Source organism: Dipodomys merriami, unplaced genomic scaffold (genome assembly GCF_024711535.1).
Source record: "Dipodomys merriami isolate MVZ:Mamm:240054 unplaced genomic scaffold, mDipMer1.0.p SCAF_16, whole genome shotgun sequence".
NCBI lineage: Eukaryota > Metazoa > Chordata > Mammalia > Rodentia > Heteromyidae > Dipodomys > Dipodomys merriami.
Genome location: NW_027202937.1, coordinates 25904339 through 25917837, shown reverse-complemented (window position 1 = coordinate 25917837; position 13499 = coordinate 25904339). Strand labels below are relative to the sequence as shown.

Sequence of the window (13499 nt, the reverse complement as noted above, 5' to 3'; positions counted from 1 at the left end):
CTTAGAGAAAAGTGAAAACAATGGTATGGAATTCTCCCTATTCTTTACCAATTCACATTTTACAATTCTGCCTATTATGGTACCTTTTATATGTAAGACAAAGGGAACTTCTACATTTTCTCTTCTCCTTCTTGGCCTGCTGGTCTCTACCTTGGAGAGCCCACTAGACATCATAGGTGATCATGACAAGTACAGCAGGCTGGGCATTTAGAAATGACTGGGGCAGAAGTAGGAGATGGAAAGAGCAGTTTATAAGGAGCTCCTCTCATTACAGAGGCCACATTTTCTATTATTCATCTCCCTACTGAGAACACATTGCTTTGCATCAGAATTGACATTCTGTTAAAACTCTGCTTGTGGAAATTAGTATTTCTCAGTCACACTCACCTTCTAGCCTTTTAGATAAAACAGAAACAACCTGTTTTTTTTTTTCCATGGAAGAAACCAAGTGACTCTAGCATTCCATAGGCCTATTCTTGAACTACTTTCAAAGAAAAAGGCAGCTTCTCCTTTGTTATATAAGTCATAACCTAGTAGATGAAGATATTCTAGTTAGAGGTGAGCTGGCTAAAGCCCAGAGCCTCTGTGTAGTAGAATTAGAGGAAAATGGGGAGAATGAAAGATATCCCTGATTCAAAACCTCACTGGCTGCATCTACTTTTTTAAAAAATTCCCTTCATTAGACAAGTAAACTTCCTTATTCACTCTATGAAATTAAAATGGAAATTGCAGGAGAATTATGGCTTGGAATTACAGTCATTGAAATCAAATTCTGCTATTTTTTTTCTTCCTTGACAGAACTGGCATTTCAACTTCATGACTTGAGCTTGGTAAGCTAGAACACTACCACTTGAGCCACACTTCCAGCCCTGCTTTTATTTTTTTGCTGGTTAATTAGAGATGGTGTCTCATGGACTTTTTAGCCTAGGATGGCTTTGAATCATGATTCTCCAGATCTTGGCCTCCTTTGTGAGATTAGAGGTGTGAGCCAATAGCAACTGGCTTACATTCTAGTTTTAATAAAACAAAATGGAAAGGAACCTGTGGTTTATTAGGTGCTTGAGAAGAAGCCTCCATCTAAATAAGGTCTAAAACAAAAAGGAAGTCGGATTTAGGGAGAAGAGCTGGAAGCTCTAAAGAGTCACTTCACACATCTACTGGATAATCTTTGGCTTGTCAGTACCTTTATGACAATGTGTGAGGGGTGTCGAGAAAAAAAAAGCCCTCTGTCTTGAAATGAAATGCATTTGACTCTGAGGAAAGCCAGTGTCTTCATCACCAAAGGCACGAATGGTGCCAGTACCCACTCAAGTACTCATGCCTCATTGGAAAGAGTTTTAGCCCAAGGACCTGAGTTTCACTACAGCTATGTCATTTGATCAGTGCCTGAATGTATGTGTACCTATGTTACTTCATCTATTCCACATCAGTCTCTTTGATTTTATTGTCTCTAGAGTAAGGGATAGAATAAATACCCCCTGGGACCATGGCAAAAATTAAATTATATGCTAAGGGTGAATATGCTGAGTCATAAATTAATATTTCAATGTTGATTAATATTTTTACCTACTGATGATGCTTGCTAGCACCAGGGTTGAAAAGAAAAATCAAACACAAAATAGAATCCAGTTTTCACTGATAGTGAACCTTAAGAAAGAAGGGCTACCCAAAGTGGAGAGCCCAATAAAACTAACTTACAAAAGGAAAGACACTATAATGAACTTACTGCCTGATTGGTCAAAAATATCAGCCTCCACTATAACCATAATCTTTCCTCCTCAGTTTGTCTGGCTAAAATCACAGTGGTCTAAACATGCAGTGGACATCTATTAAGATTTAGGTCAGAAGCCACTGGAAGAAGCCAATGGTTTAGTTCTGGGGATTAGAAAATGATAGAAAGACCCTTACTGAGAGTTGCATAAGAATAACGTTCCTTTGTATTGTGATCATCCTCACCAAGGAAATGTTTGAAATGTAGGCAGGGTAGAACTGAGTACCTGTTAAAGCTATTAAATAATTAAACTTTTGAAAACTTTAGCAGCACAAATATGTTTTAATATTCTTTATAGTGTTGGTAAGAATCTTGGAGAGAGCAAGTCTGACTCTCTCTGTCTGACTCAGTTCACTCCTAAATTGTTGCCATTCTGAAGGACCAGTCACACCTGCTGGCTTCATGTCTGTTTGTTGAGAGATCCCCTCCATTCCCAGCCATCTTTTGAACTTCTGGTCCTTTTTTCATAAATGCAGCAGCCTGGCATTAAGTTTAGAGTCAGCTGCAATTCGCAAGTCTCTCAGCTTCTCTTAGAAGGAACTTGATTTTCAGCAGAAGTTTTTGTAATGGTTTCTGTCTGAGTTTTAACTCTTGGAGACTCTCTGTCAGTGATTCTCCACATGAATGATATTCTTCTGAACCACAATCATTTCCTCAATTTAGCTACTAGCTGTTTTAGCACCTTCTGTCTAGTTCCTCCTTACAAATAAAATTCTGCAGAGTGATGAGATTCTGGCTTTCTTGTGTAAACTCTTAGGAGTGAACAAGGCTGGGCCTTGGCTCTCACAGGGCTTCGAGGTGTTGTCTGGAGTAGTAAGCAAAAGCCTCAGAGTCCCAAGAACTCTGTTCACACTTATTTTTATGGGCAAGAAAGACTAAGTATTTGTCGAGGTCAAGCAGTTCAACCCCCAAGGGTCTGCTGGAGTGTATTGTGGACAGTCTGACATTTAGTTCTTCTCCCTTCCCTTGGTCTCTAATCAGTGTTTCCAAGTGAAAAGAAAGAGATGGAGATAAAGGATGTGCAGAAACCCAAATAGAAGGACAAAGGGTTTAAACTTAAGAGACAAAGCAATGAGGCTTTATTTAATTAAGAAATAGAATGACCATAATTGAATCTATCAACTATATTTATTCCCATGATTCCTCATTAGGGCAGAAAAGCAGGAGCCAATACGACAATGTTTTTCTAGCTTTAAAGGCACTTGAGAGGAGTTCAGTGGGTGAGGACTATTCCTGTCTTGGTCCCAGCACTCCTCAGCACACTGGAGAAAATCAGTGGATATTTGGTGACCAAAGGCCGATATGCTGGTTGGTCTAGATGAGAACAAAAGCTGAGTATAAACATCCTCCTCTACTTGATGCTAATACCTGTGCCATTTGCTCTGGTTTATCACCTAGGCAACAAAATGTCACTGTGACTTTATTGTGGTCAAGCTGAATTGCACAGGATGGTTGAGTTTATTGCAGAAGCCAAGTGTCTAGTTTCATTTTGCTTTACTATCCTCTTCTCATCTGGGATTTCGTTTTCTTGTCAAATCTTTACTCTTTAGCTTCCTTACCCCTTTTAAAGTATTTTAAAAATTACGATTTTTATTAGTGCTATTCATCATCATATAACTATATAATATGGACTCTTCAATTACTCTTTCTTATCACTCCTTTTTGTTATTAAAAATGTTTCATTCTGTTCTCATGTACACACATACATATACTTATATATATGGTACTTTGATCATATTACCTGTCCCTATCACCCTCCACTCATCTCTGCCTTTTTTTAATCTTCTTCCCAGAATCCCTTTTTTACATTCATATCCTCGTTTTTGTTTGTTTTGACTTGTTTAGATTTAGATTTCACATATGAGAGAAAATATGTAATACTTGTCTCTTTATGTGTTGCTGACCTTGCTTTAATACAATGTCATCCAGTCCCATCCATTTTCTGGCAAAGATAGCTCTTCCTCTTCTATGATGAAGGCGTATTCCCTATCTTCCTCCTCCTCTTACCAGGCAACATGAGCTGGGTGCTTAATGTGCCAGATATAGGCAAGCTGCTTTGTGTCTATTGACTGTCTATGAAATCAGAAATGTCAATGGACTCATAAAACCTTCAAATCCACCCAGAGAGGTAGGTCTCCCTTGTGTAGATGCAAAAGTACAGATGCTCAGAACATAAAGGGGGAATCTGAATCCAGGGCCGGGATTTGAACCCAGGCAGCTGATCCACAGCTACTTTCTAATTACTCGGCTAGTTTTTCCAGCTTACTTGGATCTGCCATTTCCTGAGCTCCCATGACCACACCTCTACCTCCCGTTTTTGTTGTTCCTAATTGCTTTGTGATGCTTTTCCATATTGCAGGGAAAGACTGTAGGCATGCTAACTCCTTTCCACATTTCCTAGGAAATCTTTCCACTTTTCTGTTTTGTTTTGGCAATCATTTGTTTTAAAGTGGACTAGAGAAGCAAACAAGCCAAAGCAAAAGCGAATTGGGAGATAAGCTTTGTGAAGAGGGAAATATTATTTATTTTCCCTTGAGATTATCCTAAAAATGCATCCCCTATTCCCCCACCCACTGCTGAATCTACCACACATTTGCAAATGTATAGAAGTACACACTACATATACACACAAAACGGTGTGGTGTTAAAAGACATATACTTGAGCAAGCTAATCAAAAAGCAACATAAACTCATTTGAAAATATCCGAAGACAGACAATGCCCACTATGGAGAGTTATCTTTCCTTTTGTGATAATCTTAGCTCAAGAGATAAAACACCTTTGAAAGTTAAATATTTTACTGACTGTATTGCTCTACATTTTTATTTCATTAGAAGATAGTTGGAAATTATGCATGTCTTTTTTACCAAAACGAAAAAAAAAAACTTGGGCCGACACGGTATATCTTAATTGCCTTTGTTTGGAATACAACTTTCTCTATCTTGGTGTAGTGGTCTTCTTCATTCCTTTTTTTTTTTTTTTTTTAAAAACAGTAACATAATATCCCAGTGTGGATTATCAAAATATACTTCTTATTAGTGTTTCCGTGTAGACATTCAGATTCTGTTGACATCTTCATATTCTACACAACTGTTTCACACAGCCCTAAAAGAGAGAAACCTGGGCTAGGTTAAATTTCAATGGGGAAAGTTAGCTCAAGTTTTTCTCCTATGTTGTTACGAAAGGAATAACTCAGTAGGGAGAAAACACAACATAAAAGATAGCAAACTAGCCGGACACCATTGGCTCATGCCTCTTATTCTAGCTATTCAGGAGGCTGAACTCGGAGGATCGTGGTTTGAAGCCAGTCTGGGCAGGAAGCTCCACGAGACTTTATCTCCAATTAATCACCAGAAAACAGGAAGAAGAGCTGTGGCTCAAAGTGGTAGAGCATTAGCCTTGAGTGAAAAAGCTCAGGTACAGTGCCCAGGCCCTGAGTTCAGGCCCCATGACTGACAAAAAAAGAAAAAAAAAAAGATAACAAACCTTCTCTGAGTCCTCAGGGAGTATTGTCGGAAATGTTAAATAATACAAAGGATCCTTTTTCTCTCTGCCACACAATTGAGTATATAGACACATTTTCCCACTAAAGTGTCCTCACAAGAGCCCACAAGACCAGTCCCCGAATCCCAGGCCAGCTTAAAGTGAGACTATATGAAATATCATCACAGTTTTCCTATGGCCAAAGGCAGCAGCCAGTAACATTTTCTCTGAAAGGTGCTTAGGCCAAAAATATTCTTTGCTATACTATGTCCAGTAGAATTCTGTGTTTCTATCAGGTTGTTACTCTAACACGGGAGCAGAGCCAAGCTTGCTTTCCTGAGGGTAAGTCTATCTTGGTTGTATCATGTACGGGGCAGGAGGGAGGGAGTTGCCTACCTCTCAAAGCTACTCCAGGCCTCTGCCCTCAGGTCCAGGCTGCAGGAGAATGGTCCCGCCTCCCTCCACCCCTCCTCACCCCTAGACTGCATTCTAGCCAGAAGGATGGCCTTGCAAGCTCCCCAAAGTATAACCATCCTTCCTTCCCTCACCACCAACTAGCTGTCCTCTTCTGAGCAGGGAACCTTCACCCCTGCTTCATGAGTGTCTAACACTCATTCATGTGCCCATCCATCCATCCATCCATCCATCCATCCATCCATCCATCCATCCATTCATTTGATGGATTTGATGAGCATTCCTACATACCAGACATATAGGGAGGAACAAAACAGAGTCTAGTTCCCACAGAGCTCATGGTCCAAGGGAGGAAAGAGGCCACAGCCAATTTACAGGCAGTTACTGTGTCAGTTGGTATGAAGTTCAGACATATAGGGGAGTATGAGGGGTGGAGACATGGCCATAACATGGGAAGGAGGGCTTACAACAGTAAGGTTCCAAGAGGAAGGGAAGCGAGCATACAGGCATCCCCAGAAGGCCCTTCCAGGTAACAGATACTAAAAGTGCAAAGTCCTGATTAGGCATGCTTGTGGTCTTTTGAAGGACCTGAGAAGAGGCCATTTAGCTTTTTCTTTAACAAAAGACTTTATTTCTTTAGAACTTTTTTTTAGGCTCATTGCAAAATTGATGGGAAGGTACAAAGATTTCCCATGTACCTCCTACGGGCCAGGCACAGCTGATGAAATGTTTGTTGCCAATGAAGGGACCCTACATTGGTATGCAGCTGGCATCCCAAGTCTCCTGTTTACACTAGGCTGCAGACTTAGGGTTGAATAGATGTGTATGGATGTGTCCACCATGATAGTAGTACTTTCTTCCCTCCCCCCACCCCCTGGCTATTGACCACCACTGAGCTTTGACTGTTCATGCAGTTTTGCTTTTTCTAGAATGTCATATATTTGGGATCATAAAGGATGTAGCCTTTTTAATGTTGCCTATTTTACTTAGCAATATATCAATATACTTTTTAAATGTATTCTTTGTTTTGGAAACAAACACTGTCTTCTTGAGAAGAGAGGTTATATATTGGAGGCATATATATATATATACATATATATATATATATATATATATATATATATATATATATATATATATATATATATATATATACAGGATGTATAATTATACATCCTATGTAAAATTCTACTCTGAGGTACACCAGTATTTCACACTACACAGTATGCCTGCCTGTGGTACTAAAATTTTGTGCTAGTCTACAATACCAACAGGATGAACTTACAAGAATGAAAGAATGTTTCACCATTACAGTCTAGGATTAGTTCATCCACTGGCTTGAGCCCTGCGTTGAAGAACACCTCATGGCAGGAGCCTGGGACAGAGCAAAATCACTCACCTCAAGGGCAAGAAACAAGAGGAAGAAGTACTTGGGGTCCCAATATCCCCTTCAAGGGCATCTACAGTGGCCTAACTTCCCTTTCAGTAGGCCTCACTTCCTAAAGGCTTGCTACCACTCAAGGGCAGTGTGGCTGCCTTAAACCCATGAAGCTTTGAGAGATACTACAAACCACTTACTAACAATAAATGTGATGACCTGTAGCTTATGACACTCACATATTCTGATAAAGGCTGGTGTTCTTTTACTACAGTCTGATGCCTGTGGTCATGTGGATTAGTTAACAGCAAGCTGGCACAGGAACACTCGTTTTACGAAAACTGATTCTCAGCTCTGAACAGGAGCTACTGCCTTCATTTCTGCTGCCTTTCCTTTCTACAGACAAGAAGCCCAAAACACGGTAGAAAAGTGACAGACAAACAACACAATCAAACACTGCCTAGCCATGTCACTGTTTTCACAAAACAATCCTACAATCATAGCATTTCCGAATGAGCCAATCAGTGTACATCATTGACCAGAATCCTCTCTCTTGCCAAGACCCTACAGATACAAGGACAGACCAATGATCTAGCACCTGGAATCAGCTCTTGGGGTTTACTTTTCTACATGGGTTGGGGGAACAAGCTCCATTATTTCCTTAGCAATAAATTTCTTTCATTTTTTTTTTTTTGGCAGTACTGGAGTTTGAACTCAGGGCCTTGCATTTACTAGATAGGTGCTATACCACTTAAACCACACCTTTAACCCTTTTGCTTTAGTTATTTTCCAGATAGGATCTCATGCTTTTTTGCCCAGGGACTGGCCTTTGACTTTGATCTTCCTATCACTCCCTCCCAAGTAGCTGGCATTACAGATGTGAGCTACTACACCTGGCAGCATTCATTTCTTCTGAGCTGTAAACACCTGCATGAGGAAGAGGTACTTGTGTTGAGAGGGCTGGCTCCCCCAGGCTTCCCAGGGTGATACTGGTCCCCAATAGTTTCACTTCCTCTAAAGATTTCCACTCACTATGAGTGAGGTTGTGGGTGGGGAATTCCAAGGGAATGGAAATGAGTTGAAAGGTTGTTAGAGGTTCACTGACACTCCAGTTAGATGACGGGAAGCTACTCAGATTTGGGCTGTAAGAAAAGACATCAATGGGAAGCTTATAGGTGAACACTAGAGGATGTCTGGTTCTTCTTAGGATGGAACAGAGGGAGTCACACTGGTGGAGACCCATGTGCTGGTCTGGAGGCTGACAATTCTCCAAATGAAGTATTCACATAGATTCCTTCACCAAGGGTTTATGCACTAGAGAAAGTGCTTAAGATAAAAGCCTTAATTCCTTCAGACAGCATGAGCTAGCCAGGCCTAATTTTTACCTCTTTAGGCTGATATCAGAGGGGAGGAGTAGATCCTCCCTGACCTCAGCCATTGAAGAAAGAGCCGGGATATCAAAATATAGATTCTAAAGGCCATTAATGCTGGAGAAGCAGGGAACTCGCACGCGCTATAATGTTTCCGCAGCAGGTCACGTATACAATGGTGGTTCTCTAAGATGAAAATGGAACTGACATTTCCTATTCCTAGTGACATCATAGCTGTCATGACATCATACATTATAGCACAACAGCCTACCATGGTGCCAGTCAGACCAAAACATAGAAAACCCAGTAATAAAGGACAGCATGGCCCCTCTATGCGTTTAATGTGCTTCTTATTGTTATTCAATAACAATGAAACCGTGTGCTGGGTGTGTGACACAAGCAAGCTCACTTTTCCCTGTTCACGGCATCTCCAGATTAGATCAAGAGATATGACAAGATTTACTTGATGGCGCTTGGTTTAATCTTGCCTTGCTCACCATGGCCCTAGGAGTAATGGGCTTTAACAAGTGTGTTCATGCACACACACACACACACACACACACACACACACACACACACACACACACAGAGTCTAGGGTTTGTTTAAATGTACTTCAAGGTCATTCATCTCAGCTTGGCTCCCCCCCCAAAGATTCTGACACAGGATTTGAGGGCATGTAGCTTAAGAAATGGTTTCAAGAAACATTGTTGGAGATGGGGGTTCAGAAGTAAAGGAAGCTATAGAAAATCACCATGGAGATTGCTCCCATGTGGACGCTTTGGACAAGGTGATGCATAGGCCTCACAGCTACTCCCCTCATGATTAAGGGCACTGGGGGTTCATCCGGAGCATCTTTAATTGCCTCTTCACTAATCACACTTGGCCCTACCCGGCCTGAAGAAGACCTGAAGGGAAGAAGATGTAGACAGGGCAGGACTGCTTCCACAGGCCCCTTCTCTGCAAGATGCTGACAGCACAGATGATCAAATCTCATAACTTTACCATCATCTGTCAGTGGGGGTGGTTTCCCTTATTTACATAAACAGGACAAGGAGCAAGGAGGGTCATTATTTGACCAAAGTCACATCTCCTGGTTACTCTTTTCTAATCTTTTACTTCTTCTTCCCTCCCTTCCTCCCTCTCTCCCTCCCTCCTTATCTCCCTCCCTCCTTTCTTCCTTCTTTATTTCCTTCCTCTCTCTTTCTCTTTCTCTCTTTTTTTGTTTTGTTTCTATGATTTGAACTCAGTGCCTTGCACTTACTAGGCAAGTACTGGAGCACTTGAGCCACACCCCGAGTCTTTTTTTTAGTTTATTTTCCAGGTAGGCTTTTGTGGTTTGTTTTGCCAGAGTTGGCTGCAAACTGCCATCCTTTCATGTCCCCTTCCCACATAGCTGGGACTACACCCACCTCCAGCATGCTCATTTAAAAAAAATACTGAGATGCAATTCATTTAATATAAAACTAGCCATTTAAAAAACAGCAATTCAGTGACAGGCAGTATGTTTACAGTGCTATACAACCATCACCTCTATCTTCTTCAGAAGCATTTTGTTTGTGGCTATCTGCTTTCATTTATTTATTTTTTGTAAAGATACTGAACAGAGGGGTTACAGTGACATGAGTAAGGCAATGAGTACATTTCCTATTGAGCATTGTTACCTCCCTCAAAAAAGGAAAATTCTTACTAGTTGCTCCCCATTGTTCCCTGTTCCCAGCCCCTGGTAGCTACCAATCTGCTTTCTGTTTTAGAGATTTCATATCAATGGGATCATATGACCTTCTGGGACAGGATCCTTTTGCTTACTGTACTTGCTTTCTAGGTTTATGCATGTAATAATGTGTATCACCCCTTCACTCCTTTTGATGGCTGAAGGCTGCTTCATTATATGGATATTCCATCATTTGTTGATCCATTCCTCTGTTCCTAGCATTTAAGCTGTTTGTACTCTTTGGCTATTGTGAGCAGTGTTGCTATGAAGATAAGTGTGCATGTACTTGAATCTCTGTTTTTAATTCTTTTGCATATACAGGTGTCCCTTGGTATGCATGGGAGATTTGTGCCATAACCCAAGTCTGAAAGTACTCAAGTCCCTTATATAGAGTGGTATACATTTTCATAAAGCCTTTGAACATCCTCCTGTATACTTTAAATCACCACCAGATGACTTTAACAGTAAATTCAATGCAAATGCTCTGTGAGTTGTTATATACTGTGCTGTTTAGAAGACAAAGTCAAGAAAAAATATATATATTCATCATGGAAACAATTTTCTCTGAAATGTCTCTTCCTGCTTTCCTTCCTTCCTCCCTCTATCCCTTTGTCTCTTCCTCCCCATCTTCCTCCTTCCCTCACTTTCCTCCTTCTTTTCTTTCTTTCTCTCTCTCTCTCTCTCTCTTTTAAGGATAGTCTTGAGTTCTTAGGCTCAAGCAATCCTCCTGTCTCAGCCTCCCAATAACTGGACAGATAGGTGCATACCATTGCATCTAGAGTTTCCACTAAGATTTTTGATCCAAGTTGGGTGAATCTGCAGGTGTGAAGCCCAGATATAAGTACATACCTACAAAGAATAAGACTGAAATGTGTGGGGCATATGTTAGTGCAGTGTTTAACTTTTAAAGAAATTACCTAGATTTATGGGGGAGTTCATTCTCCTCTCCCTCTAAATATTAACATGACTTGAAATTTTATTATTCTAAACTGCCTCCTCCTTCCTCATTTATATTCTACCTCCATTTGTAAGGGTGTCTCCCTCTCCCCACGAAGAGGAGGAAGGCTGAAGCAATAGTAACTTTAATCCATGAAGAAGGCACCCTCTCCATGTAAATCTGTACTATAAAATCAAGTAAAAGGGAAGGCTCTTTCTGCAGTTCAGGCTGGTATATAAGCTTCAATCAGGCAGCCATGTCTTTGAGTCTCAGAATTTTATGTATCTATGTAATTAACTTTTCCTTGAGTAATCTTTCTCAAGTCTATTTAATTCATAGTCCAGTCAGGAATTTTTCCTTCCCCGTATTAATTGATTAATGTCTGTCTCTATCTTGAACCAAGCGCAAGCAGGGAGGGGACAAGGCAATGGCTGGTTTTGTTCCCTTTTTGTAGTTTTTGACTTACAAAGTGACTGCTTCCAGATGCGTACTCCCTAGATAGCTGTTAAATAAATTAACTCATTAATGAGAAATGATAGGACTAGTTTAATATTCTTCCCTTCCCACAGATCACTTTTCACCTTCAGATGGTAGTGTTCTTGAAAATAACTAAGGAAATAGGAGCAAGGAGGAACCCCATTTGGCTGGGTCCCAGAGTTCTGTCAAGGACAATTAGTCCTCATTCTCAGTTATGGATGGAAAATCCACTGCTGTGGGGGGTGGCAGGGGTGGGGGGATGATCAAAGAAGGAGTGAAAAAAGATTAGAGCACCTATTTTCATTGTCCCTGCAGCACAGGGACAGGTCTTGTCAGTCTCTCAAATTATGCACTCTCCGTTGGAAGTAATTTCATCAAGGAAAAGGATTTATGCCAAACTCATTGTGGAAAGAAGGTAATTAAATGAATCAATACATTAAATGAATAAATACACATTGAGAAAAGCCAAGATGGAGCAGTTAGGATGTAGCCTGGCATGGTCAGGCAGAACAGTACAATTTGTCCCCAGTCCCTTAGAGGTGGTGCTAATGCTAGGTTCTTTTTTTGCCAGTCCCAGGGCTTGAACTCTGTACCTGGGCTCTATCCCTTAGCTTCTTTGGCTCAAGGCTAGCACTCACTACTTGAGCCACAGAGCCATTGCTGGCGAGTCTCACATTCCATGATCCTCAAATCTCAGCCTCCTGAGTAGCTACGGTGATCGGTGTGAGCCACCAGCATCGGGCAATATCAGATTCTTTGTAGAGCTGGGAACATGCACACAAAGTCACCAGTTTTGAGCTCCCCCCCCCCCCCGGCTCCTACCAACAAGGAATCTGACCCAGAGAGATAGAAAACTACTTGGGTGTGAAAGACTGTAACACACATCTTGAGGTACTGAAATAGTTTAAGTGAAGGAAAAGCTTAACTCCTACAGGCTGGGAGGAAAGCAGGAAGAGGGTGGAACATTTAATCCACTCCAGAAGCACCTACACCAGATGATTTCACAGTGATAGTTATGGGGAGTTTTCAGTTACATTAAGTTCCATTTGAACCAGTTTCTCCAAAGGAGAGCTAGAGTTTCTCTATCCTACTTCAGCACATGTTGAACCCTTCTAGCCCAGTTAAGAGGTAGTGTTAATGGTGGGGACATCTCTAGATGTCTGACCCAACTAGGAAGTAAGTCTGAGCGAGACTTTGCCCTCACCCCAGGCCACAAGAAGTGGCTGCAACTCACCAAAAGGCAGAACCACAGTGGATGGACCATCTCGTGTTCCTGGTCTTTTGACTGTCTCTCTGGGCAGTGAGAATGGGAGGTGACAGCTAGTCTTACTGCATCATTATGCTTGTCTTTCTCTTCTGAAAGCAACTGCAAGTTCTTCTGAGCACAGAAACCGCACCCTTACTGTGTGAGTGGCTGTGGATGTGTGGGGTTTTCCTTCCTGTTTCTGAGGTGATGTTGTCTCACTTCATTTCCTCCCTGTGCTTCTTCTGTTGTTTGGTGAGAGTGTGTGTGTGTGTGTGTGTGTGTGTGTGTGTGTGTGTGTGTGTGTGTGTGTGTGTGTGTGTGTGTGTGTGTGTGTGTGTCTGTCAGACTTTCTGATAGGCTAAAGATGCTTTGCAGTTTATGAACAGTTAAGAAATTTAGTACCTATGGGTCCCGTTTGCTACATTTATAAAGATGGTTGATCTTTAAAATAGTAAAGTCTTGTTGATACGTCTTTTTTCCTCAGTAGTCTAAACTCCTTTCTGGGCTGCTTCAAGACAAAATATAGGGCATTTGAAAGCCAACTGAATTGGGATTTTTATTTTGTTGATGGACCCAATTTGTTGCAAAGGATTCTAATACAGATGGGCATGAAACGTTCTTTTATATGACAAGTACTTACTGAGCTTGCTCACTGGAATAGGCACCATGGTAGTAACTGGAGAAGCTTAGATTTGTGTGAATAGAAGGGAAT

General features: G+C 41.1%; 1 protein-coding gene across 1 annotated transcript in view; it reads right to left on the bottom strand.

Annotated features, from left to right (window-relative positions):
• Nedd9 (neural precursor cell expressed, developmentally down-regulated 9) overlaps positions 1-12927 on the bottom strand; it is a 165079-nt gene extending 152152 nt beyond the window's left edge. Inside the window, exon 1 of the mRNA XM_070024566.1 lies at positions 12776-12927. The gene's annotated coding sequence lies outside the window, so the exon portion shown is untranslated. The remainder of the gene's footprint in view (positions 1-12775) is intronic.
• Between the last annotated feature and the right edge of the window lie 572 nt (positions 12928-13499).